The sequence below is a fragment of the Pinus tabuliformis genome, chromosome 7, assembly GCF_031772625.1.
Source record: "Pinus tabuliformis cultivar Carrire ecotype Pingquan chromosome 7, CPIR1, whole genome shotgun sequence".
NCBI lineage: Eukaryota > Viridiplantae > Streptophyta > Pinopsida > Pinales > Pinaceae > Pinus > Pinus tabuliformis.
The window spans coordinates 1,787,133,895-1,787,160,613 of record NC_142293.1 but is presented as its reverse complement, the minus strand read 5'-3'; positions in this window follow the sequence as shown (position 1 = coordinate 1,787,160,613).

Genomic DNA, 26,719 nt, shown 5'->3' with positions numbered 1-26,719 from the left:
CTAGTTGGACTAAGACAACCCCTTAGACATCTCAAGGGTGCAGAAACCTGGTTCCAACATCCCCCCATACTGCTTCGGGTGAGACCCTAATCCATGCTCCATGGGTTGTTGTCGAAAGGGCCAGTAGTACAAGGAATTTTTTGGCTAATTAACTCCGAACTTGGGTTGGGCCCCATCAAGTCAGCAGTCAATGTGTTGTGCATTCTAGCATTTGGTGTCCTGACAAGGTACTTTTGAAACCCCTCTAATTACATTTAGCAATTGGTGTCTTCATTGGTTGCTTTTGAAATTCCTCTCTATCTGAAAGCATAAATAATTATTTGGAGGTTCTTTATTTCACATTTTAGTGTACCTTTGAAACCTCTCTAACTACATTTTGCATTTGGGAACCTCACTCTGTGCCTTCGAAACCCCTCTAGATATGAACCAAAAACCAAGTTTCTTAGTGGCACAGTTTAGAAATTAGCATGTTGCATCTTGACATTCAATGTATAAAGCACCATGTCACTGGGGACTTGGATGAAGAGAACACGATCATTTTTTTGTTTAATATAAATTCTACATTTATGAAAGTTATCGACGTCGATACATATTCTAGTTGTCATTCTTTTTTTTTAATTGGAAACGACGTCAATTTTTTGACATCAATTTCAACAACACAATACGTCACCACTATGGAAAATTTGTCGAAAGAAAAACTTGGCATCATTACACCAACTTGAACTTCGGTCAGTCATGCAATGATATTGTGAAGGTCTTATGACATTTTCCCTTGCCTTTCGACGACGGTTATGACAACAAATAACATGGAGACTATGGAAAGATTGTCATACAATAAAACCTCACATCGATAGAGTAAGCCCATTTTCCATTGGTCATCCGACGCCCTAAAAGTGAAAAATATGGAAACTTTGTTTAAAAAAGGTCCCTTTTTTCTGTAAACCGACTCACCAACTTGTTGGTAATCTAACAAATATGTGTAGGTTTTTGTGATGATGGCCTTCAGCTTAGTGTCTCTAGACCAATGCAATGTTTGTCGAATTTATGATGGATATGTGGAGGGTTCTTGAAGAAGACATATGGCTTGGATGAACAATGTTTAAATGGTGGTTTACATCAGAATTCTGATGAAAACTTGTGTTATCGGGAAAAGTGTCTATTTAGAACTGCTCTATCCCACTGAGGTGTGATAGCTACCTTAGAAACAAACAGAGAAAACTACTTTTGTATCTCCTTTATGAACTATAAACAAAGAGGAAATAGGAAGAACCAACCTGTGTCTTGCGCTAGTCCTTTGATCCAATCTCTCTCCTCTTTGACAGCTTCCAGCTACCTGCTCCCTTACTTTCCCAGCTTGACCAAGTACCTGTAAGATCACAGAAGAGGGAAACTATAAAAAGACATGGATTTATATTCATAAATAACTTAGGATCAGATTTAAGTTAACCATACAAATGTAACAAGCATCAATGATACAAAAGCATGGAGAAGAAACTCAAATAGTTTTTATTGATATACAAGAAGATCCAGAAGGAGTTACAACCGATGATTCCTGACCCAGCATCAACCTCCCAGCAAAGAAGTCCCTTCTTCACCCCCAACAAAGCATAGATCACCCAATTCTCTGATATGTGTCTCAAAACCAACAGCAATTCCTTACAATGTGCAAAATTCCAGCCTCTGGATCTCTGGGATGAGGGATCCATATATAGATGTATGCAAGGAGGATGAGTCAGCTTACGATTTGATTAGTGGCTTCTCTCTGTCAGTTCTTGCTTCCACTTGGAGACTGAAAGCCTCTTACTCATCCTTGGTCGAATTCAATGAGGCAAGTGTCATTGGAGAAGATTCTGGAAGCTTCCATTGTCTCTCCACCTCGCGGAATGACACTGCCATTTGTCATTTCCCGCTCAACGCACCCTGGTAGTGCATTTAGGTGCGTTGCAATGCACCTAGCTAGTGGACTTAGGTGCTATGCAACGCACTTAGCTAGTGGAGCAGCTGAAATGATCCTGTTTTGACTTATTCTGAGCAGTTTCTGGTGGAGAACTCCTGGGAGAAGCTGTAATTTGTTGACCTTGTTCCTTTAGGGGTTGGAACAACACTTTTAGGGACTTAGGAGCCCTTGGTTTATGGACATTTCATGCTTAGAGCTGTAAGGCACAAAAATGTCTATAACAGTTGCCCCCTAAAGTATGAGGTCGTTTATCGGGTGAAATGCTTTATTAGGAGGATCCGAAGTTCTTTCAATGCTGGGAGGAGACCTGTAATAAGATACAATACAATACATTATCTTCATATTGTTTTCATGATCTAGCTGAGGTGGGCATTCCCATGCTCAGCTTTATAAATTCATTTTCATGTACATAGGACAGACAATCGTCTGATGGTAGACTGATGATTCTGATAGAGCCATCATCCTTTTGGTAGGATGATTATCTGTGCTGCAATGTTGTACATTTCAATGTCTTTATTTTCCTGAATATATATCGCAACCCGGATGGATGAAACTAGATCCGGGGTCTTCAATCTCGTCCGATCTTCACTCGAAGTACAAGTCGATCCATGTGAGAAATGTTTTGAAGTCGAACATGGAAAGACATCACTTGATTACCAGTCAATGATGTAAACCGTTAACAAGCGCAAGAGTAATCACCGATAATGATAATGATCCCCAAGGTACTGCAGTACAATTCACGTGGTGTGAATAAAGGACTTGGCATCGAACACCACGCAAAATATTTCGGTCGAAGGTCATTGATGTAAACCTGTCGCCGGAAGTGAGAAACTTGCCATTGAGGCATGCAAGCTTCAAAGTACTGAATGGGGTGTTCCTAGACCAACTTCTTGGATAATGCGCTGATGTCGACAAGAAGTGATCCGTCACGGGAGGGCCTTAATGAATCCCACATCAATGACACGGAACGGAGCAAATGATTTTGATGGAGGTGAAAACGATCTGATGATATACGGTTCAGGGTGGCGGTCATGAAAGCATGGAGTATAATGTATGGTAGTGGGTGGGACACAGGTGGCCTTTCTGGATGACTTCTCTTGAACATGTCGGCGACACTTATGTGATGGATTGGTAGCATTAACCCCAAATGTGGATGGTATGGCGAGACCATGGCGATGTGACCGGTGAATGAAACAACCCAACCCGACTCGGGCACGGAGCGGAAGTGTCATGTTCAAGAGCGACTTGCTACCAATAAAGATTCTTTGAGTTTTCTTCCCAATTTTTCCCCAGTCATTGCTAACCAGTACCTCTTTATTTTTCTCAAGCTTGAGGAGGATAACATATGCTTGTTCTATAATTTTCCCTTCGGGCAAACCCATCGCTATGTTTTAACGAGCCTAGCGATAGTGAAACTCGTTCTCGTCTAAAGACAAGTTTGTCGCTATTAACCTTTTTAACGAGTTTAACGACAAAGATAACTCGGTCCTTTTCATTTTTAGAGAGTCTGAAAAGGTACGTAAAGGTAACTCCAAAATTCCTTTTTCGTCATCTAATCCCTTAAGTCCGAAAAAGTATAAAACAATACAGAAGGGATGAATTTTCGATAGCTTTAACGAGCCGAACAAAACAAGCGCTCGATCTTTTTGTGCAATAATCCCTCAGGTCCAAAAAGATTAAAATTTAGAGAAGGGATGAATTTTCGATAGCTTTTACGAGTCAGAAAAGAGCTTAAAGAAGAATCGTCTTTTGAGGAACGAGTGATAAAATGGGTAGCAGCTGATTCCAGGTAAGGTTTGGAATTTTCCAATCACGGCAGTGTCACAAGGATGGCTATTGAAATCACTCTTCGCAGCTATTCCTCAAAATGGGTAAACAATCAAATGGAGGTGAATGATCGGCTAATGAAAAGTGGAGGTGACGGTGCAAACACGACCAAGGCTTTAATGGCTAAAGTGCTACATTCACGGTGGTTATTTACCAGGGAATAGTTCATTTCTTAACAAGCTTAAACGCGGGTGGAAACATTTGCTCGGTCCGGGTTTATTTTTTAACGAGCTTGAACCTCGCGGTAAACACTGCTCGATCAGATGGTCTTGTTTTTATTTTTTACCATAAATAGCTTTGTCCTTCCAAAGATCGTACTGTATTTTCAACTGCTTCATCAAACTAGTCAGAAATGAACAATATTTGTTTGAAAACGAGATTAAAATGCTAATATTTTACTTTGAACTACGTAAAAGTAATTAAAAAGTGTTTTTTACCTCTCATTTTACCATTTCATTTGAACTCAGTTTGTTGGAGCTTTGGAGGTGCTTTTCCCCCTCGATTTTCATCAGTTGATTTCGGGAGATTCTGTGGACGATTCTCGGCGCCGTCTGGACCAGGTAGGAGCTAAACCTGAGCTCTTTCATTTCATGGTTTCCATTTTGCATTTTGAGCTTGATTCCTAGCTTTTCTGAGCCCCTGGGGTTTGAGGAACTCGTTCTGCCATCAACGCACCCCCAGTGTATCGAAACCTGCGTTGAATGCTGGCCTGTGTGAAGGCTATCTGGCTTTCAACGCACCTAGAACACTGCTGCAGGTGCGTTGGGCGCAAAAAGGGAATTTGAAGCACAATTTTTGATGGAATTTTTGCCTGTTTCTTGCCAAAATCAGGATCTAACTCCTCTCTTGTTTTTTTTTCAGAGATCTTTGGAGTAAGATGACCCTTACATGGTGAGAACGTGAGCATGAAGAAGAGGACATGATTGCCCTACATGATCCAGTTACAGTGAACGCGCTGCGGAATTGTGGCTTGCTGAAGTTCTTCCGCATTTCTAGCATGAGACAGCAGATCAACTTACTGCAGTATTTTCTCGATGCTTGGGATCCTACTAATCAGGTTTTCCAGATTAGGGGAAAATCTATCCCCTTGACTGTAGTAGACATCTATTTCTTGACTGGCTTGTCGAGGCGGGGTGCCCCCATCTCTTTGTCAGGTTCGGCCCGAGGAGGCGATTCTGTGAGAGATTATGTCTGCTGGTATTGTAGAGAAGGATCTCAGCCGAGTAAAGATGGCAAGATCATCATCCGTGATGTCACTGACAGGTCCCTTAGGACTATTCTATTTAATTTTGGTAGGATGGCCGGTAGTGCGTCTCTTCATGTAGCCAATCGATCCTATATGCAGCATGCCTTGGAATGCCTCCAACCGAAGGTGTCCAACTGGTGCGACGCAGTACTTCTTGTGATGAAAGAACAGTTGACCAAGATAAAGAACGGGAGGTTGAAGAACTTTGGGTATGGTTCTATTTTGACCGCCTTTGCCTTGGAGAAGATACCACTGATGCAGCCACAGTACATTGCACTCGATTTACCTTCTCCTACTGAACCACGTATGCAGAGATGGGTTGACCATATGTCTAAGCATGCTGGCCAATCTCAGATTTCATTTTCTGATACCTTCTTCAGGTGGTTTGATCGTCAGGAGATGGTTTATTCCAAGTATCCATATTCTGGCATGGACTTCCGGGGTGATCCAGATTTAGTACTGCCGGATGGCGAGCAGTGGGGTGCTATTGGTAAAATCTCTGACCATATTGTTGTTTACTGTTTTTGTTTATAATGCCCTTGTGCTTTATTCTATCAAGACTCTGATCAACCTCATGTGTACATGCAGATGTTGGTCCTATTCGTCCAGTAGTCCGCATGAGAGTACCAGCTGTTGCCCCAGCAGGAGAGGCCGCCGGAAGGGCTATTCTTCGTGACCTCGATGTGGCCGAGACTCTCACAGCTTTGCAGGAGCAGGTTGAGGGTCTCACTCTCGGTATACCAGATGTGAGGACTGACGAGCTACCTTTGCGGTTACAGCGGCATACCACTGGTGTGCCCAGACAATGGACTCGTCTCCTATGCATGATCGCATAGGCTGTGACTTGCTATCATGAGCATCATTAGACTAGGGTGCCCCCTAGCATTTTGAGTTTTTGGGTCGCTTGACCGATTTTGTCTTGGTTACAGAACATTATGTGTAAACCATAAACAGCTATATATATTTTTGATTTTCGGGGTTTTATTTTGGTTGAGCTATATGATCCACATGTAAAACATTGATGATGTGTTTCTTTTTATAAATGTTGCAAATGTCTATCTAACACATAGTTTGCTAATGAGTCGGTTAATGTGTTTAAGTTTCTGGAAATATGTTGGTATTGAATAAGATCAAATTGTCTTTCCAAAATCTTAACCCTTAGGAACATGCGATAAATAGCTGGGTTTCGGACGGAATATATACCATTGAGTTGTAGTATTACGAGTTGTGAGTCTAGCCTGACAATTAGTCAGCGTATACCATGAGTGATGGCATCAGAGAGAAGTTCTATCAACACGCTATACTCAGCGATGTTATTTGTTGATCGACCAATACATACACCTCTGAAACTTACTAACTCGCCGCTTGGATCAAAAATGGCCCAGGCTGCGGAGGACAGGTTCCGCGAACTACGACTCGCTCCGTCGGCATATCCAACACATGGCTCCAATGGGTTTGACATCTGCAATAAATGTAAAAAGTGGATTACTCGACCAAAACAAACACTTTAGCGAAAACAAAAATATAACAAAAGCATATTGGTTACTATTACACATAGTAACGCTTGAGATACAACCCATTACGAGGTTGTGCCAGTGGAACTCCGTCATAATCCATTAACTCGTAGGCTCCCTTTGCTAACATCCGCTTAACAATATAGGGGCCCATCCATAAAGACTTAAATTTACCTGCTCCCAATTTATCAGATTCTTGGTCGTAAAGCAAGACCAAGTCACCTTCTGAGAAGACACAGGGTTTGACATTTTTGTCGAACTGCGCCTTGACTCGTTTCTTATGAGCTTCGTTAGCCAAAGCGGTGTCACGACGGGTTTCATCCAATTGGATTAATTCCAAGAAACGAGCCTCTTCTTCTGAAGTTCCGGGGAGGACATCAATTGCGAGTTTGAGAGACGAGATTTCACACTGGACTGGTAAGACTGCTTCCAGGCCATATACCAGTTGGAAGGGTGTGAACCCGGTTGCATTCCTTACCGATGTTCGGTAAGCCCACAAAGTTGAGTACAGGATTAGGTGCCATCTCCTTTTGTGAACTCTGATCATCCTTTGCAGCATGCGTTTCAGGACTTTGTTGATCGCTTCAACTTGTCCGTTGGCTTGCGGATAATATGGAGTAGAGCTGTCATGAGACAACCCTAGTTTGGCAGCTAATTCAACCATCATGTGATTGCGGAAATGCGATCCATGATCTATAACTATAGCCTATGGTATGCCGAATCTGGTGACTACATGATTGAAAAAGAAGAGGGCAGTTGTTTCACCAGTATTATCTAATGTAGGCATCGCCTCGGCCCATTTGGTAAAATAGTCAACTGCGACTATGATATACCCATGCCCCCCGGTCAAGGTGGGGTTACATGTCATGAAATCGATGCCCCATTTGGCGAATGGCCCACCAGTGACTATTGGCTGTAGAGGTACGGGTGGTCTTCTGGTTTTGCTATCAAAAATTTGACAAGCATGGCAACTTCTGACTGCGGTTATGCAATCTTTGAACATTGTTGGCCAGAAGTATCCTGCTCGTAAAAAATTTTGTGCTGTAGCATATCCAGATTGATGCCCCCCACACGCGCCTGAATGACACTCATTTAGGACTTTTTTGGCCTCCTCATGGGTGAGGCACCTTCTCAGAACTGTATCGATACCACGACGGTAAAGTGTATCACTGACTATCATGTAGTCTTTTGCTTAGTATCGTATACGTTTTTGTTCAGAGTGGGAGGTGTTTGGCCTAAATTTTTGGGTTTGGAGATAAATGATTATATCTCCATACCACTCATTGCTTGTAGCTATCAGAAACAAACTTTCATCCACGATTGATTCTTCGGATGTTTCATCGTTGGACGACGATGGGAGATCGCATAATAATTCTGCGAAAACTAGAGCTTTCTTTGACTTGGATTTTACAAATTCCAGATAAAACTATTGTAGGATCGCTATCCATTTTGAATATTTTCCCCCCAGCAACTATCGCGACAATATATAAGTCATGGGGTTGCAATCTGACAGAATGGTAGTTTTCCGAAAAAGGACATAGTGTCGAAATCTTTGTATCGCTTGAACAGCTGCAAGCGCTAGTTTTTCAACATAAGAATATTTGCTTTCTATATCATTTAAGTTTTTACTTAAATAATATATAGGATGCACAATTCCATCGACTTCTTGAACTAAAACCATTGCGATGGTCGTATCTACTGCAGCCAGATACAGGTTAAAATCTCTTTGATAATCAGGGGCGTACATTAATGATTCTTTCATTAGGGAATCTTTTAAAGCATCAAAGGAAGCTTGCGCAACCTGATCCCAGACAAAGGGTACCTCCTTTTTCAAGAGACGTGTATAACCTTTAGCAAGTTCAGCGTAACTTGGAATGAACCTCCTCAGAAAGTTTGCTTTCCCTTGGAGTTTCTGAATCTGAAGCAAATTCGAAGGTGGAGGCAAATTTATGATTGTCTGGACCTTACACGGGTCGAGACGAATCCCATCCTTGGAGACTACAAAGCCAAGTAAACGACCAGAACTGACGCAAAATACACGTTTGTGCGGATTGAGTCGTATCTTGTAGTGTCGGCAACGTAGAAATATCGCTCTTAAATGTTGCGGATGATCAGTCTGCTTTCGCGAATGAGCCGGAAGGTCATCGAGGTACGGTTGAACGATGTTTTTGATGTCATGGAAGGCATAATTCATTGCCCTCTGAAACATCACCCCTGCGTTCTTTAAACCAAAGGGTAATTTTCGATATGCGAATGTGCCCCACGGACAGATAAATGCAGTCTTTGACTGGTCCTGTGGGCGGATATTTATTTGATTATACCCGGAGAATCCATCCATGAATGAAAATATTTTGCATCTGGAGCATTCATCAATTATCTGGTCAATGAAGGGTGTAGGGTAGTTGTCTTTTGGACAAGCTTGATTTACATCCCTATAATCGACGCACACTCTAATTGTCCCCTGTTTTTTCATAACAGGGACAATATTCGATACCCAATCGGTTAGAGGAACTGGGTAGATGAAACCAGCATGGAGAAGTTTTTCAACTTCTGCCTTAATGGCAGCGGCTTTCTTGGGGTGTACCTGCCTTAGCCGTTGTCGTACTGGTTTGACATCTGGATACATCTTAATTTCGTGTTCAACGATACTCGAGTCGATGCCTGGCATTTCATTGTATGACCAAGCAAAGACATCTCTGAATTCGCGAAAAAGAACGTTATATATTTCCAATTCTGAAGGAGAACAACATTTGCCAACATAAATATTCTCTACAACATCTGTTTTGGTCGAGATATTTATGGCTATAGTCTCTTCAATGTTGGACAAGTTTCGCTCGGAATCCACCATATTTACAGTATTTGATAGAAAATCAACTACTGAAGGATGGTAAAGGTCATTTTGAGTATCTTCTTCACAATCCAGAAGAAGAGAATGATGGTGGGAATCATTCCATGGTGCTCCTTCAATTACCATAGCTTGGAGAATTCCTTCGTCGGTGACATGCACTCGCGACCAAGGATCTGAAGGAGTACCATATTCTCTAGACCTATCTATCCAAACGCTTGATGAGCGTTGATTTGGGTTTGCCTCCCATGCTAGGAACATTGATTGCTATAATATTTCCATTGGGCTTGGGGGCAAAACCACTGCATGATCCATGTTGATATCGTTTTCTGATATCTTTATAGAAGATATCATGTTGCAGGTTCCTATCGACGCTACTTCCGCCAGATTGATTGGAGGTGGAAGAGCGAAAGTTCCCATTAGTATAGGATCTTTTAGTAGGCCTACTCTGATATTCTGAAGCGAATGGGGGCTTCCATGGATCATGGGAATGCTTCCTGTAACTTGAGAACCATTGGGGAGGAAGTTTTGTTGATCGACGATTGTAATCCCTCCTTGAAAGGGAAATGCAATCTTTCTAAAATAGGTCGACACAACAGCTGCCATGGCATATATCCATGGTCGTCCCAGTAGGATGTTGTAATCAAGATTCCAATCGATGACTTCAACATCTATTTCTATTGTTTTCCCTCCTAGTTCAACTTTCAAGTTATTTAGGATACCATATGGGGTATATGTCCTTCCGTCGAATGCTTTTAATGTCGTCGCAGACCGCGATAATGTTGGAGATCCTAAAGTTTTCCAGCAACTCATCGACATAATACATGTAGATGCCCCCTCATCAATAATTGTTCGATGAACAGTTTTGTTGAGGGCTTTCACTTGAACAAGGAAAGCTAGTTGAGCCGGTAACTGAGGATCGTATCCTTTGTGGTCGAAGGATACAAGATTGGAATCCTTTGGATCAATCCCACCAATGGCTGATAATAAAGCCTGCCTTTGGGATGGGCAATTTTGTAGTACTTCAAGAGTCGACATAGCGGATGGCGATTGGGCCAAATCTTCCACTATGTTATAATGTTGTGCGCTCTAGCGCGGGGATTAAATGTCGACTTGTGTACTACTCCCTTCGGTGGTTTTATCGTCAATTCAGGGATGGTGGGTGGTACAACTTCTGTCGAAGTTGTTGTCGAACTACTTGGTTGATCTTTATCCTTGTTGTTCGACAGCTGCGGATTCCCATAATCTTTGTTCCTTGTCGATATCAAAGCATCATTCTGCTGTTTTGAAATCGACAACATTAGCACTTGAGACGGGGAAGCATTTCCACTTTCAACCAGATTTGTTCCTGGATTTGGAAACGGATCAGTTAACACTGCTGAGGTTTTTGAATTCTTAAAGAATTTCTTAAGCTCAGCTCTGTGCGGACATTCTGAGGTCCAGTGATCCTCATCGCATATATAGCATGGAGTTCTTGGTTTCCTATTTCCAGGAGGGTTTGAAGAAGATTTTTCAGGTGATGATTCCTCCTATTTCTTCTTCTTCCCTTTGCCTTTCTTCTTGCTTCCTGGTTGTTTGGTTTCTTTGCCCTTATCTGTCGATACGGCATTTACTTCCGAAGCAAGAAGTTCGTCTTTTTCATTTTGACCTGAAATCTTACGGGCCTTTTTGGATGTAGCCTTTGTCGATTTCGTGTCTGTCGTGCCAATCACGCCATCGCTGGCATGAGAGTCATTGTTCGATTTAGGAGGAGGAGGAATTGAGAATTCCAGTCTAGGGGCGTCAGGTATTTTGTCGTAGAGCGTGCCGGACTAAGTGTAAATCAAGTCCAGATATTTTGCACGAGCTATAACTTGCTCTTCTGTTACGACTCCCCCCTTTGCCACATCTTCCGTGATGGAAGGCAGTAATGACTTAATAAACCATTCAACTAAAAGTTGATCGGGGACGTACGTTTTTACCATCCTACAACGACGTCGCCACTCATGTATATGATCAGATATGTGAGTGGCCGTCGTCTGTTTGAAGTTGGTAAGAAGCTATGTTCCCATTTCGTACCTTATTGGTAATTGAAAATGGGTTAAAAAGGTTGTGGCTAAGGTACTAAAGTTGTTGAACGAAGCTCTAGGCAATTCAATGTACCATTTTGCCACTGGACCCATTAACGTCCTCTGAAAGAGGCGAAGTCTTATCGAATCATCATTTAGGGTGTTTGATGAACACCATAGATGAAAGGTCATCACGTGATTCGATGGATCTTCACTCGGATTTCCATTAAATTTAGGAATATATGATGGAAGTTTATGCGGAATCGCTGGCCACCAAGGGGCGTAAGCAATTGGATCGTTTGTTAATCGGTTTAAATCAGGTAACTCTAAAGTTGCCACGAATGGTAACTGTTGATTCAGGTTAGGTGAAGCATACCTAGGATACGATGGAATCGCCTAAGCAGTTGATCTTTGCATACCGGCATAATGCACTTGATGCTGGTATGTTTGGTAAGGTTGGTGGACTTGACCATTGTAAAATGGTTGATTTTGACCGTTTTGAATGTACGGCTGTCCACTGTTCGCAAAGATATGCTGCTCAGAACCTTGGTACACTTGTTGGAATTGTGGTTGTTGGTATTGCACCAGCCACGGTTGTGAAGCCATGTGTTGTTGCCCGATACTAACCGTTTGACCAAGGTGAGGGGTAATTGTACCCGTCTGGACCTGTGTCGCCCCACTAGTCGGCGATTGTGGTTGAGTTGCAAGGTCAAGGGGCTGTTGCATTACAACCTGAGAAACTTGAGGTTGGCATACAACAGGCAGCGCTTTAACTTGCGACACCGTAACAATAGCTGGCATAGTCGGGATGTTCAACATAGGTACGCATTGTTGCATCGAATACACAACTCTTGGTTGTTGAGGTAGTATAGGTACCCAACCACTTGAGGTAATTCCAGTATAACCTGAATGTTGTTGTGAACTCCTGTATGGATATCCTCCTGGAGGGGATAATGAAAGGGCATACTACCCCCCATACGGTGGTAATCCAGAACTCAAGGGAATTGTTTGCCCTTGGGGACCGGACTGCCCAAATTGACCTCCAAATGGATCAATTTGTTGAGACTCAACATAAGAGTTTCCGGATATTATTCCGGATGAACAAACAGGAACGGACCAGACTATCGAAATAGCCCCTGAGTGGGCTCCTCCTAGCGGTTGAGAGCTAGCCGGGACAGATGGTATGCCGGCGAACATTGTCGGAGTGATAGCAGGGAGTTCTGCCGTCGCTGTGTCAAACGACACAGTCCTAGATGTTGACGGTTGTTCAGACATTTGTAGTCTATCCAAAAGATTACCTAGCGATTCTACAGGAACTTCCACTGGTGGTAGACTAACTTCTTATGACGAAGGATATAGAGTGATCCCGACTCCAAAGTGCGTTGGAGTACTTGTTTGAGGATCTTCTACAATTTCTTCTATTGCAATCAGACCAGGTGGAAGGGGAAGACTGTCAGGTCTGTAAAATATTTCTGGTGCCGAATAAGGTGTGAAATCAGCAGCAACAGATGTTTGAAGAGTAAGACTCTCCGAACCGGTTGTAGTTGGAACTGGTTCGGTAACACAAGTGTTTATTCTCAAACTAGGATCAGTACCACTGTCCTTCCGTGGCTGTTGAACTTCTTCTGTAGAGGCAGGGATTCCATAAATGTTTGGAGTAACCGGAGTCTCTGATGTCGTTGGAACACTTGTTCTAACTTTGATAGGAGATTTGGAACCGGTTAAACGAGTTCGCTTTGTCCGTACTGGTTTCGATTCCGGAGACAAAGACGATTGACTCGTAAGCCTCCGCGAACGACGGGGTTTCAATTGACTTTCTTCCACGATTCCGGATTACTCGATCAACTAAAATAAAGGGAAGGAATGTTTCCGAATTAAATGAATTTTAGACGCCTTTGACACAACTTGTTTTTTCAATTTTTAAGAGTCGAGAAAAAACAAAAGATGACTCTAGTCTCCTTCAATTTTTAATGAGCCTGAAGTGAAAAGTGCTCAAATGGACCTTTTCCGTTAAGGAGTCTGAAAAGGAATGAAAGGGACTGCTCTGGAGGTCTAGGTAGAGGGAGTACCAAACCAATCGCAAAACTGCAGAATACTTTTTACGGTACGGCAGTCAATCTTCCCGAATGCTATGTTTGGTGCATTGCGATCAGTAGGGCGGCCGACACGGCTTCCTATGGATAAAGGATTTAAGCCTATAGGGGTCTCCCAATATATACTCGACGGTACGTGGGAGCACAAGTCCGTACTGGCACTTATCGTCTCAAAGTGGAGGAATCACCCAACCATCAATGAGGACAACAGTTACCAGGCTTTACGACGCCAGAATACGTCTCTAGCCTAGACCTCTAAATGTTGTGCGTTAAGTTCCAAAGCGTTGTTAGGTTCATTGAATTTATTTTAAGTTGATCTTTCTTATGAATTTTTGCCTTTTGGGTTCACCAAGAGATGTAGATGTAATTCCTAAAATGCAATCTAAAGATGATAAACAAACTTTTATCTCTTTTCAGCAATGAAAATCCTAGCTACTAGGGGAAAAGAAAGACACAATCTTTTCGCAAAGAGCAAAGAGCACACTGTAAATGCACTTTCCTAAATCAAGCCAAACAGACTGTCAATATGCAAATGCACATGCATGTATTTGTTTTTCACTTTCTTAATATTGATGCTAAAAAGAAAGTTGATGTACAAATCTGAATTTGCTTTCAAGCGACAAACACAAACAAGCTTCTTTTCGAAATCAAAAGGTAGAGACGATTACGACACTTTATGATTTTGAAATAAATACTTGTTTTGACACTAGAAAGTCACAAATTCAAACCAAAGGCGAAAGTAAAAGCATAATCGACTATCAACAGCAAATAAACTTTCTCCTATGATCAAAATCGACACTTGCGACAGATCTAAATCAAAGGACGACAGTACGATTATTATACTTTTGCAATGGAAAACTGTAAATGACTCAACAAACACATAAAAACATCTACAGTTCTTTTGTACAAACGAGGCGGAATATCAGTAAGGAAAAGGGGTTTGAAACAGTCATATACTGATCACAGGCTGCAAAAATCAGAGACAAAACTGAAAGAATGAAGCAAAGAACCTCAGCTGCACAGGGCTAGGCTGATCAGCGCACCTGTTACACAGAGAAACTGCATTGCAGTGCAGGTTGCCCTCTCGGGAAGTGCGTTGAAATGCAGAACCTCTTCACAGTGCCTGCGCTGGGGCAGAAACGAGAATTCTATCTGGGTTCTGGGTCACAGTTTGCAGTTTAATCTTTGGTTTTTGGCCGAGTAAAAGTAATCAGTAATGCACAATCAGAGGTAGATCTAAGAAGGGTCTAAGAGCTATCACAAGGGAAATCAGTTAGTCTATGAATCAGCTGTTCAAATCATAAACAGATCCAGTGAATGGATTGAAGTAGCAGATATCTACTTTGCATTTGTTATGGAAAATGCAGTTCGATTGCTACTTATAAGTTTATGAAATAAACAACAAGAGAAACACAAACAAACTAATTAGACACGATCCCCAGCGGAGTCGCCATTTTGTTATCGGGAAAAGTGTCTATTTAGAACTACTCTATCCCACTAAGGTGTGACAGCTACCTTAGAAACAAACAGAGAAAACTACTTTTGTATCTCCTTTATGAACAATAAACAAAGAGGAAATAGGAAGAACCAACCTGTGTCTTGTGCTAGTCCTTTGATCCAATCTCTCTCCTCTTTGACAGCTTCCAGCTACCTGCTCCCTTACTTGCCCAGCTTCACCAAGTACCTGTAAGATCACAGAAGAGGGAAACTATACAAAGACATGGATTTATATTCATAAATAACTTAGGATCAGATTTAAGTTAACCATACAAATGTAACAAGCATCAATGATACAAAAGCATGGAGAAGAAACTCAAATAGTTTTTATTGATATACAAGAAGATCCAGGAGGAGTTACAACCGATGATTCCTGACCCAGCATCAACCTCCCAGCAAAGAAGTCCCTTCTTCACCCCAAACAAAGCATAGATCACCCAATTCTCTGATATGTGTCTCAAAACCAACAGTAATTCCTTACAATGTGCAAAATTCTAGCCTCTGGATCTCTGGGATGAGGGATCCATATATAGATGTATGCAAGGAGGATGAGTCAGCTTATGATTTGATTAGTGGCTTCTCTCTGTCAGTTCTTGCTTCCACTTGGAGACTGAAAGCCTCTTACTCATCCTTGGTCGAATTCAGTGACGCAAGTGTCATTGGAGAAGATTCTGGAAGCTTCCATTGTCTCTCCACCTCGCGGAATGACACTGCCATTTGTCATTTCCCACTCAACACACCCTGGTAGTGCATTTAGGTGCGTTGCAATGCACCTAGCTAGTGGACTTAGGTGCTATGCAACGCACTTAGCTAGTGGAGCATCTGAAATGATCCTGTTTTTGACTTATTCTGAGCAATTTCTGGTGGAGAACTCCTGGGAGAAGCTGTAATTTGTTGACCTTGTTCCTTTAGGGGTTGGAACAACACTTTTAGGGACTTAGGAGCCATTGGTTTATGGACATTTCATGCTTAGAGATGTAAGGCACAAAAATGTCTATAACAACTTGGTATGTCTATATTTTGACCATACAACATGTGACGTTTACTGGAATCTGGATTTTTCGTGAAAGTGACGCTAGGGGGCTAAAAGATCGACCAAAGGATATCGAAAATTGAGTGAATTTATATTACTGAGTCCATAGTGCACTCCCTTGTTAGATATAATGTGCAACCATTATTAATCTCATGCCCCACTAAATTACATAAATCACAAAATATGGTCCTTAAAGAAGTCTCATATTTCTGCATCATAGGGTTGTTTGGGGGTTATATCCCCAAAATATGAAAACTTCACACCACAAACCCTTTCCTCGTGCCAATGGGTTGGCAATGCTAGTCACCATATAATCTGTTAGTGTAGGACACTCATTCTTATGGTTCCCCTCCTTCTTGCATATTGTGCAGCATACCTCCCTGTGCTTCTCCTTACCCTTGGTTATCTTGTAACTAGAATGTTAGCGTGACTAATTGTGACTAAAACTAAGCCATGCTAGTACTCTCCCCACTCGATGTTAGAGATGCCTCCAAATTTAGCGTGATCTCCAATTCTTTGATTGTGATGCAATATTTTGTTGAGTTAATGGTACTTGAATTTGAGGGAGTAGTCCAACAATGAACCACTCCTTATGTTGTGCATCTAGAATCTCAAAGGTCAACTTTACCAATCATACATTAAATATTTGATCATAATCCCACATAGATTCATTTTATCCATGATTAATCTATTTTAACTTTTTCATGCACTACAAACCAGACTTAGGCTTCTAGAACTCCTTTAATAATGCTTGCTTTGTTTCTCCCAACAATATTTGTTGTCCAACTAGAGAAATATTCTTGTACTTCATATACCATTTCAATGTGAAGTCTCTAAAATTAGTTTCCAGTTGTGCTGCCTTGGTAGCATAATTCTCGACATGATTCACAATCTAGACTACCTCACATATGAACAAATGTTGGTCAGTATCCTTAGTCCCAGAATGATGAAATACATTCATCTTTGAAGTATTTTCCATTTTCTTTGACACACTAGATCCAGATAAATGATTTCTAGATATACTCACTATTGACTATGGCCCACTCTATGAAATGTGCCTCAATGGAGGACTATATGGTCTAATTCCCTTCAATTGACTATAATCACTCTTATTGCTAGTCTAACTACTTTCCCTTTTCTTACTAGCTAAAGTATGGAAAACATTGCTAGGTGAACTTACCTCTCGATCAATTGATGTGCATGGGGTTGTGGCTTCTGTGGAATGCATGGTTCGAGCAAGGTCACTGGGATGCACACATTCTATTATTTTTGGGCTATTTTGTGAGGCTCCTCCATCCTCTCCTTATTTGAGCATTATCCCAAGCTACACTCCTTAAGTATTTCTCTAATATCCATTGCTTCTTCCCCTACAACCTCTTCTCAATTCCTTTACTGGAATTATGTCAACTACATGTACTAATGCATATCTCACTCTTTTCTCATCATCGCATTGAAACCTTCTTCCACTACACAAGATTCTACTCTCAAAATCCATCATTCTCTTCCACTTCACTCTTCCTTTCCTAGTTTCCTTCCCTCATACAATCACTTTTGTAGCATCTCAACATACCTTCTACCAATTAGCTCATAGTTATAAACCATTCCTTCATTCTTTCCATCCTTTTATTTCTTCATCCTAGGCCTTGTCTCTTGAGAAAATTCCTTGGTCATCCCACATATCGCCCTTTACACACAAGGGATTTAGCCACTCATATTGTTTGAATCCATATTCAAAACTCCCTTGTCACATAAAAACATCTTGATGGCAATGGGAAATGACTGAATGCATATCCCTCATGGTCCCTTCAAAAGCTTCCCTTTGGAAACACTATAAGAGACTATGGATTCAATAGAAAAAACTATAATACACCCCTCTAAGGCACTCTTGAACCAATAATCTATTGCACGAAGAATATTATTATCAATAACGTTCAACTACTAGACTAACTCAGGAGTCCACCACTTTTTAGGTCACCAATTTTTATTTTGATCATTTAACCTATGTATCCACTCTTCTAGCAATTTCCATAAATCAACAAAGAAAATTTGATAAAAGTCACTAAAGACATACTACTGTTTCCATTCATCTATGTTGATTCGTCGATCTCAGATATCACTAGCAACAAATTTCCATTTCTTTTCTTCAAGACACTAATTGATTTCCTCCTTGGTGGGATTCCACGTTCCCTTCAATAATGAACCCTAGTCCCAACAATGGAAACATTTGTTGGAGATTTGGAAGATCTGACCAAGGTTATGTGCACAGTTTAGCCAAAAAAGCCCCTATAGATACTGGACCTTTCGACACAACTTGTAAAATAGGTTAAGTCTCACCCGAGGCACCTATGGGTATTAAAGGAACCAAGATTCTGCAATAGTGAATGGAACTAGAATCATATCACAAAATATTCTTTTCATTATTATACCAGATCAAATTACAAACGTTCATATCATTTACTAACTTACTAATTTTTTATAAAGGGGGTGACTCACTTATGCAATAAACTATGTCATTCTTAGAACTATATAACATTAAATGAACACATGGAAATGGGAAAACTCAACCATCAATCATCTTCCATTGATATTAAAAAGGGGAATTGAGAGAAATAATGAAACATTACAATAGTATTTCATCTCAACTTGACAACCTAAAAATGGAACAACATTACAACAACACACAACACTTGTTCTCATAACTTCCCCTAGTTGACTAACTCAAAAAAGAACCAATGACAAGTTACCTAACCAACTTAGCATTACCCAACAAAGAATTAACAACAAACCCACTAGGAACCAACCTAAATCCTTTCGATTCCTATATATTTATACATAATTATGTGGCCCTAAGATGATCTTGAAACAATGGGAAATATCGGGGAAAATAATTACCACAGGATTTACCATGGGCAAACGAACTACCATTTCTAATCTGGACCCCATCAAAACTAGCTCGAAAGATATAGTAAAACTTAACCACTCTAGCTCGACCACCTCATGCACCAATCCTTTTTGTTCATTTCTCCTTTCTACATAAATTATGTGCACTACTCCTTTCATGACAAATATGTGAACTAATATTTTTGTGTTATTTTTGCTCTACCTTTTTGAATGCAACTACACCAAAACTACTAAAACTCTTGCGAAATTTCTCCAACTCTTTTACCCCAAAACTGGTCCCAACACATGTCAATGTTGTCTTGTCTTGGTCTTTTGGGCCAATATGAATATGGTTGTATCTGCTAAATCCATCTAGCAAAGAAAAGTATTTATTCCTAGGTAATGTGTCCAAAACCTATCGATAAAGGGTAGGGAGAAATGATTTATAAAGTATCCTTGTTGAACTCCCTATAGTCTATGAAAACCCACCATTTCCCATTCCTTTTAGGAATGAACACTAATGGTGATACCCAATCGCTATCTGAGATGGGATGGATGAAGTTGACATCCAAGAATTTTTTTAATTCATCCTTTACTCTTTTTCTTAGAGATTGGTTCATTCTTCCCCGTGGTTATCTGAGAGGGGTGGCATTTTTCCATCTAGCAAAGAAAGTATTTCTTCCTAGGTAATGTGTCCAAAACCTATCGATAAAGGGTAGGGAGAAATGATTGATAACGTATCCTTGTTGACCTCCCTATAGTCTATGAAAACCCACCATTTCCCATTCCTTTTAGGAATGAACACTAATGGTGATACCCAATGGCTATTTGAGATGGGATAGATGAAGTTGACATCCAATAATTTTTTTAACTCATCCTTTACTCTTTTTCTTATAGATTGGTTCATTCTTCCCTATGGTTATCTGAAAGGGGTGGAATTTTTCTGAATATAAATATGATGGATTCATGAATTTAGGTGAATGCCTTCATATCGATATATTCCCATGCAGAGATATCAAAATAATTTCTTAAAATCTCGATTAATTTTTTTCCTATTTAATGTATAAAACAATGCTTATGATTGATTCTTTTTTAGGAAGAATTTCAATAGTCTTATAACTAGACTTAGAGATTTGATATATAGGGAATGCTAATGAAAAGGTATAGGAAAATTCTTCTTTACTACAATTCTCTTGATAATTCTATTCAAGAAGACAATAAATGGAGAATTGAGTGTGAGGCAATGACCTCCCTCCAAAATGTTACAAGAAATTTGGATTAGGTAGATGATGATTAATCTGGTTCTCATCAGTGTTTTCCTAAAAACTCATGGCTTGTGCAATAGTCAAAAAGAGTTTGTCAATTTCATTGTTGTCTTCATGAAGCCATGGGATGCATTCAAGTTCAACTACTGGTCTAGTAGGGAGTATAAGGTAATTTGTTGGTATTATTATTATGTGCAATTTTCATTTTTATAGACCTACAACCGATGAAAGCATTAGCTATGGCCAATCATGGTATCCATAGGATTAGGGTGTGCCCACCCAAATTGGATTTTGGTTGTATGACTTTGAAGTCTACTAGGTATTCCCATGAGCTAAACGATACAATCACATCATCTAAAATCCTTTATGGTTTGAGTTTAAATTGATCAACCAATTCAAACATAGTGGTTGTAGGGAGGATATTATGAAGTATCGATTGAATCAAAGTATCTAATGTCATCACATTTATAGACGCACCCAAGTCGATTAAATTTTTTGAAATGGGAATTTTATTGATAAAAAATTTAACTACATGATTCCTAAAGTCCAATTGATGATGCTGGATACCACCAACATATAGGGGGTCTCCTCGATGTGAAGCCCCGATTATACCTCACATTGTTTGGAGTAGGATCCCCATCTAGAGTATCATCTCGACCACAAAAACATAAGGTTTTCCTTGGTTTCAATGGATAACATAAGAGATTATGCACATGACCTTTGAACAAGCAAGTTGACATTATGAAACACCACTCGTAACGTGTAAAAGGAGACCTTCATGAGTGGGAGACAAATTGAGTCTCTAAAAGGAAACTAATAGTACTATCCTAAGAGAGACACAAGAGTGAAAGAAAAGATTCATCGATTAACTTACAAATTAGTTCAAAAGATAACAATGATTATGTTGATGATGTTGAATACATCCAAGGTACATGGGGTGTCCCCGACGTGAAGTCCCAATTAGACTTCACACCGTTTGGAGTAGGAGCCCCATTTGGAGTACTAGCTCGACCACCATAACTGTAAGGTTTTCCTCTGCTCCAAAGGATAACATAATAGATTAACACATAACCTTTTAAATTAGCAAGTAAGTTGACACTGTGAAACACTAATTGCAATGTGTAAAAGGAGGCCTTCATGAGAAGGAGACAAGAGTGAGTCTCTGGAAGGAAATTAGTAATACTATCCTAAGAGAGGCACACAAGAGCAAGAAAAGATTCATTAATTAACCTACAAATTAGTTCATAAGATAAGAACAATTCATGAAAGAAAATACAACACATGTTCAACAAGATAAGCACCAAGCCACCGAAATAGTTCAATTTATTTAGTACATGAGAATTCCAACATATATCGAAAACATCTAAAGAATAGTCTTAAAACATTCATGATACATGCATGAAAGTGTGATAGCTCAATGAGCTTCAATTATTAGGTGAAATATCCAAGTACACAGGTACAATGATAAGGCATTAGTTCCAATAGTGGAGAATCAAGTCACTTCTTGCTTCTCCAAGGAATTATTTTTCTCTCATATGCCAAGGAGAAGAAGCCAAGGCTAGCTCTTCAAATTCTATACCTCCACAAGCCCTTTGCTTGAGTTCTGAGGGTGTATTTATAACAAGGTGAATGAACTTTCATATTCCCATGGCTCCTGAGTCACCCTCATGACTCTTGGAATTCCATTGTGACCTTTTGACTTCCAGAATACTTTTGGAATCCTAAATGACCTTTGAACTTCTATAAGACTCTTTTGTCCACATGTGACTTTTCATATTCCACATGTGACTCTTAGACTTCCACACATTTACATTTTGTCATTTTCTTGAAAATACATCATTACATTCCACATGATGATGTGGCAATACACATGGACACATATGACATTGTGATGAGACTTGTATAGACCATGACTTGACATTGATGACATGGAACTTCATGATGATGTGACAATGCCAAGCTATTCTCTTTGCTGCTTTGTCTTAAATATTCATGAAGGATCTGATCAACACTTAATATTCATGAAAAACCTACTTTATTCTTCATCTTCACCCTCGAAACGATCTTTGATCAGCTTTGGGACATTCTAAGTCATCATGAAACATTTTGTCATGGTCCAAGATTTGCTTCGTGTCTTCATGATGGTTCTTCTTTGTGTTTCTTCTTTGAAAGTGCTTCTTTGTATCTTTTCCTTGACTTCTTCATTGAGAATCACCTTGTCATGATGATATGGTACACCTGCCAATGAATATCACTCATGGCAAGGTAGAATCAGTCTTGAAATCATCTATCCTATCCATACCTTGCTCGTGAAATAAACTACTCATAACAGGCCTGTGAAAGGACTAAGAAGGAAGGGCTTGATGAGGAGGGTGAAATTGAGCCTAAAAATGGCTTAGGAAAGCACCATTTCTCACTAAAATTGCATTGTGCGCTATCAGGAGGAACTCTTCAAGTTCCAGCGTAGTGGGCAAGCACAAGGTTGATGAAGATGTTGATTGAAACTATTCCATGTGCCAAGCTCAAAGGAGTAGGAGATAATGAAAGTGAAGTTGAGCCAGACAATGAGCAAGGGATGACCCCACTGTTTACTAAAAGTGTGCCATGCGCTCATGGGGGGAGAGAGAGAGAGCGACTACTTGGGCATAGGGTTAGGAACTATTGCTTGATAGTGCACTATGTGCTAGAGAGGTTCAGTGGACAAGGATGTCTTACTGTTGCTTGAGGATGTGTTATGCACTTTGGAAGATCCAGTGAGGGTGGAGGGCACAATAACAATGGACATGGATGCCCGACTATTTATTGAGAGTGTCCCATGCACTTTTAAAGAGATAGAGTACCCTTGTTTTTCCAAGGTGCACCTTTTAAGGGACATCCTTATGTTGGGCACAATTTTCTTTAACAATTGCTGACTGTTCACTAAAGATGCACATTGTGCCTAGGAAGGCTCACATGAAGAAGAGTTGTGCAGTTTTCTAAGATAAGCAACATAAAGGAAGTCACTGTGCCCCAGAAGGGGATTCATTCACTATGAGAGGGAAGAGGTCTTGTATGGCACAATTTTACTTTGAAAAGGGCCACTAGAAGTGCTTTATGCACTATATAAGATAAAATTTCTCAAAACTCAGTGCAGTGAGTCAGTACAAGCAATAAGGGTTAGGCAACCGTGCTTAGAAGATTCTCAATGTGCAACCATGGGGAATGAACTTAAGATAGGCTCAATGCACAAGTGTATGGGAGAGATATCTCATCAATAAGGCTCATGAATATGGTGTGCTCATCACCAGGAAAAGGGTTGAAGCTTTCATACTTGCACTAAGCAGTAGGACAAAGAAGAGCTCCAAAATGGCTAAGTGTGGGGCCAATAAAGTAAGAGAGGGAAATGCATTCGAATGAGATTGAAACATGGATCACACACATGAATTACATTGATACAAGCCATGGGAATCCACATGATTCATGAATATTCATCACACCTTGCAACAATGACAAGGCGACTATTTCTAGGTGCCACAATTGAGATGAGACATCACGACACTTAGACACAAGTTGCGACACAAGTTTTGATTATGACTAGAAAGTACGCTAAGCTGTAAGAATGTGTATAGCACATATTTTAATGATATGTAGGATTATCTAATGTAGGAAAATGTACTATAACTTCCTTTACTAATGTGCAAAGGTACGACACATACAAGAATGAAAATAGCTAAAAGTGACACTTGCAACCATAGGAAAATGTGAAAACGACACTTACAAATTCTAACAAACTTAAAAGAGACACATGCCAGAATGAAGATAACATGAAAACACCACTTGCTAAAGTGAAAGAATGAAAAACGAAAATCACAAACATGAAAGTGACAATTGTGAAAGAAAAGGTGCGTAGAAGCAACCACTGGGAAAACTCACTAGAATGAAGTACAATTCCAATCAAAGTGAGGGAGATTGTCAATGAAAAGTGCGCACTGATTATCAATAGTCTAGGCTTGCATAATAAAGGTGTGCTCATGAATTTATCAAAGACTAAGCATGTGTGAGAAAGTGACTTTGACACTTAGAATCTAAGAAGAAGACTTAAACAGCTTTACAAAACATCAATCGACCATCAAGTGACTATGGAATTATAAATCTAAAGATCCTTAGTAGGCTCCAAAATTCAATTGTAGGAAAAAATTTGGAGGCTATTGATCGTAGCGTTAACACATGGAGACACACTAGTACTACTCCAACTTCTCTATTAAGGTTTCACCCTAGAGTGCAAGATCTCAGTCTTTCAAGAAGTATTGATTCATAATGTGGAATACCTTGTCTTCTCCATTCGACCCGGTTATAGACATAGTCTCCTATTGGGAACAAGTCCCCTGGGGGTCAATTTTGGGTTACAAACCCAAGTTTTAGGGAAAAATGCCCAAATTTTGTTTAAAGAATGTAAAGTCTCCACATTTTGTAGTCGCGTAGCGCGAAGATATCTAAAGTCAAAAATGGTTTTCCTCCCTTAGTCTAGATAGGTTGTGTCGATTTTGGAGATCCACCCTTGGTCCGCGGACCATGGGATTGTATAAAAAGGAGAGTCTTAGAGAGTCTAACTAGTTCAGTTATCATGATTCATTGATTTCATAGGTTTGTGAGAGCTAAGAGTGAGAGTCTTAGCGGAGGAAGAGGCTTTGCAGCTAAGTGCGCAGAGGCCTAGGGTAGAAGTCCGTAGCTGAGTGCGCGGACCCCTTCAGCTGTGTGCACAGGGCGGTTAGAGTCTGTATTGAAAATCCGAATCATCAATAAAAAGAAGTGTTCTGAATTTAATGTGTACTTTACATCTGTTTAGCATTATTTTACTGTTGTTATAAATGTTGTGATTATTCTATGTTGAATTCTAAGTTTCAAATATCATGTTAAGTTGATGCGTGAAAATATATGTTTCCATTTGTTGCATGAATGCAAGTAATAATATATGTTTACGCGAGGATAATCTTACTTATATGGTAAATTTTCCTAATACCTATGAAAATTTGGGAACCAACTCATTAACTTAGTTACAAAGGCGCGTAAGTGCCTGAATCATCATCTAGGATTGCGCGAAAGGAAATCGGGTACCTTTGCGAAGGTTCTGAAAGACGGAAGAGGAAGTACATTGATAAACCCTAAAGGCTTATCAATCTGCGTGAAGATAGAAGGGTATAAAATCAACATCATGACTATCTCAGGGTGTGGAAACTTGGTTCTTGCATCCCCCCATACTGCTTCGAGTGAGACTTTAGTCCGCACTCTACGGATTGATGCTGAAAGGGCCAATAGTGTAGGGATTTTCTTGGCTTCTTAGCACTGAACCTGGGTCAAGGCCCATCAAGCCAACAAATGGTTTCGTTGCCAGGACCAGGATCTACATAACGAGATGTTTGATGTTGTATCATTTGAATCCAACTAAGAAATAGATTGAAAACTAGTTGGATAGAAAGATCCACGAATTCATGGTACAAGAAAACAAGAATTCGTGATTGATGAAAGAACAGTGGTTGGACAAATACCTGTACACAGAAATACACAAAATCTTCTTCTATTCCTTCCCGGTTGAGTTATATGAGTGGATCGCGAAGTTGGCAGACAGCCAAGGAAGGTGGAGGCTTGACTATCCGATTGTTTGGACACCGAAGTTAGTAAAGAGATTGGAAGATTCTAAAGATGCGATCATGCGTGCTGTAAACCATTGGCTCGACGGTATCATAGGAGGATTTGTGACAGAGTTCACGGTCGATACCTTTGTCAGTTACAGCGAAGCAGAGTGCTACTTCTTTAAAGGAATGTGAGGTAAGTATTTGAAGTCACTAAATACTTGGATTAAGATGCTCTTGTGTGAACAGTGGGTCATGTGGCTACCTTGATGTTTGAAGCTACGCAAAGCAGAAAGTATTTCATGTACAGAGGAAGAAAAGGTCATGAGTATAGCCCACTAATCAAGCCTCCTTTGAGTGACGATGAAGGAGCAGTGCAGTCTTCTCCACTAAGCGTTGCTCAGCTGATAAGACAAGGGTTCCCAAAAATACCTACACCACCTCCATCCTCATAGCATCCATGCACATTGCCTCCATCCTCACCCCCACTTCTTGCCCCATCGCCCACACCACCCCCACCTCCACTGCTATTCATCATGGCAAACTTCGAAAGCTACCTGTATTCAAGGGCGTAGCAAATGAAGATCCAGACCAATTTTGGTTCATCGAGAAGGCTGTATGGGAAGCTCAGGGTATCAAGAATGAGCAGATGAAGAAACCCATGCTGGTCCGTGCTTTGCAAGACCGTGCACTAACATGGTACATTAAGTAAAATATTGATAACCCAACGTCTACATTGGCAGATATCCAAGATATGTTGAACAGAGAATTCAATAGACCTAAGTCTCAAGTGTAGTCAATTGTGGGATACAAGGAGATCATGATGAAGCCTAGGGATTCGCCCTGGGATTTGGATCAAAGATTGAAATGTATGATCCGTGAAGCCAACATGCACCTAACTGATG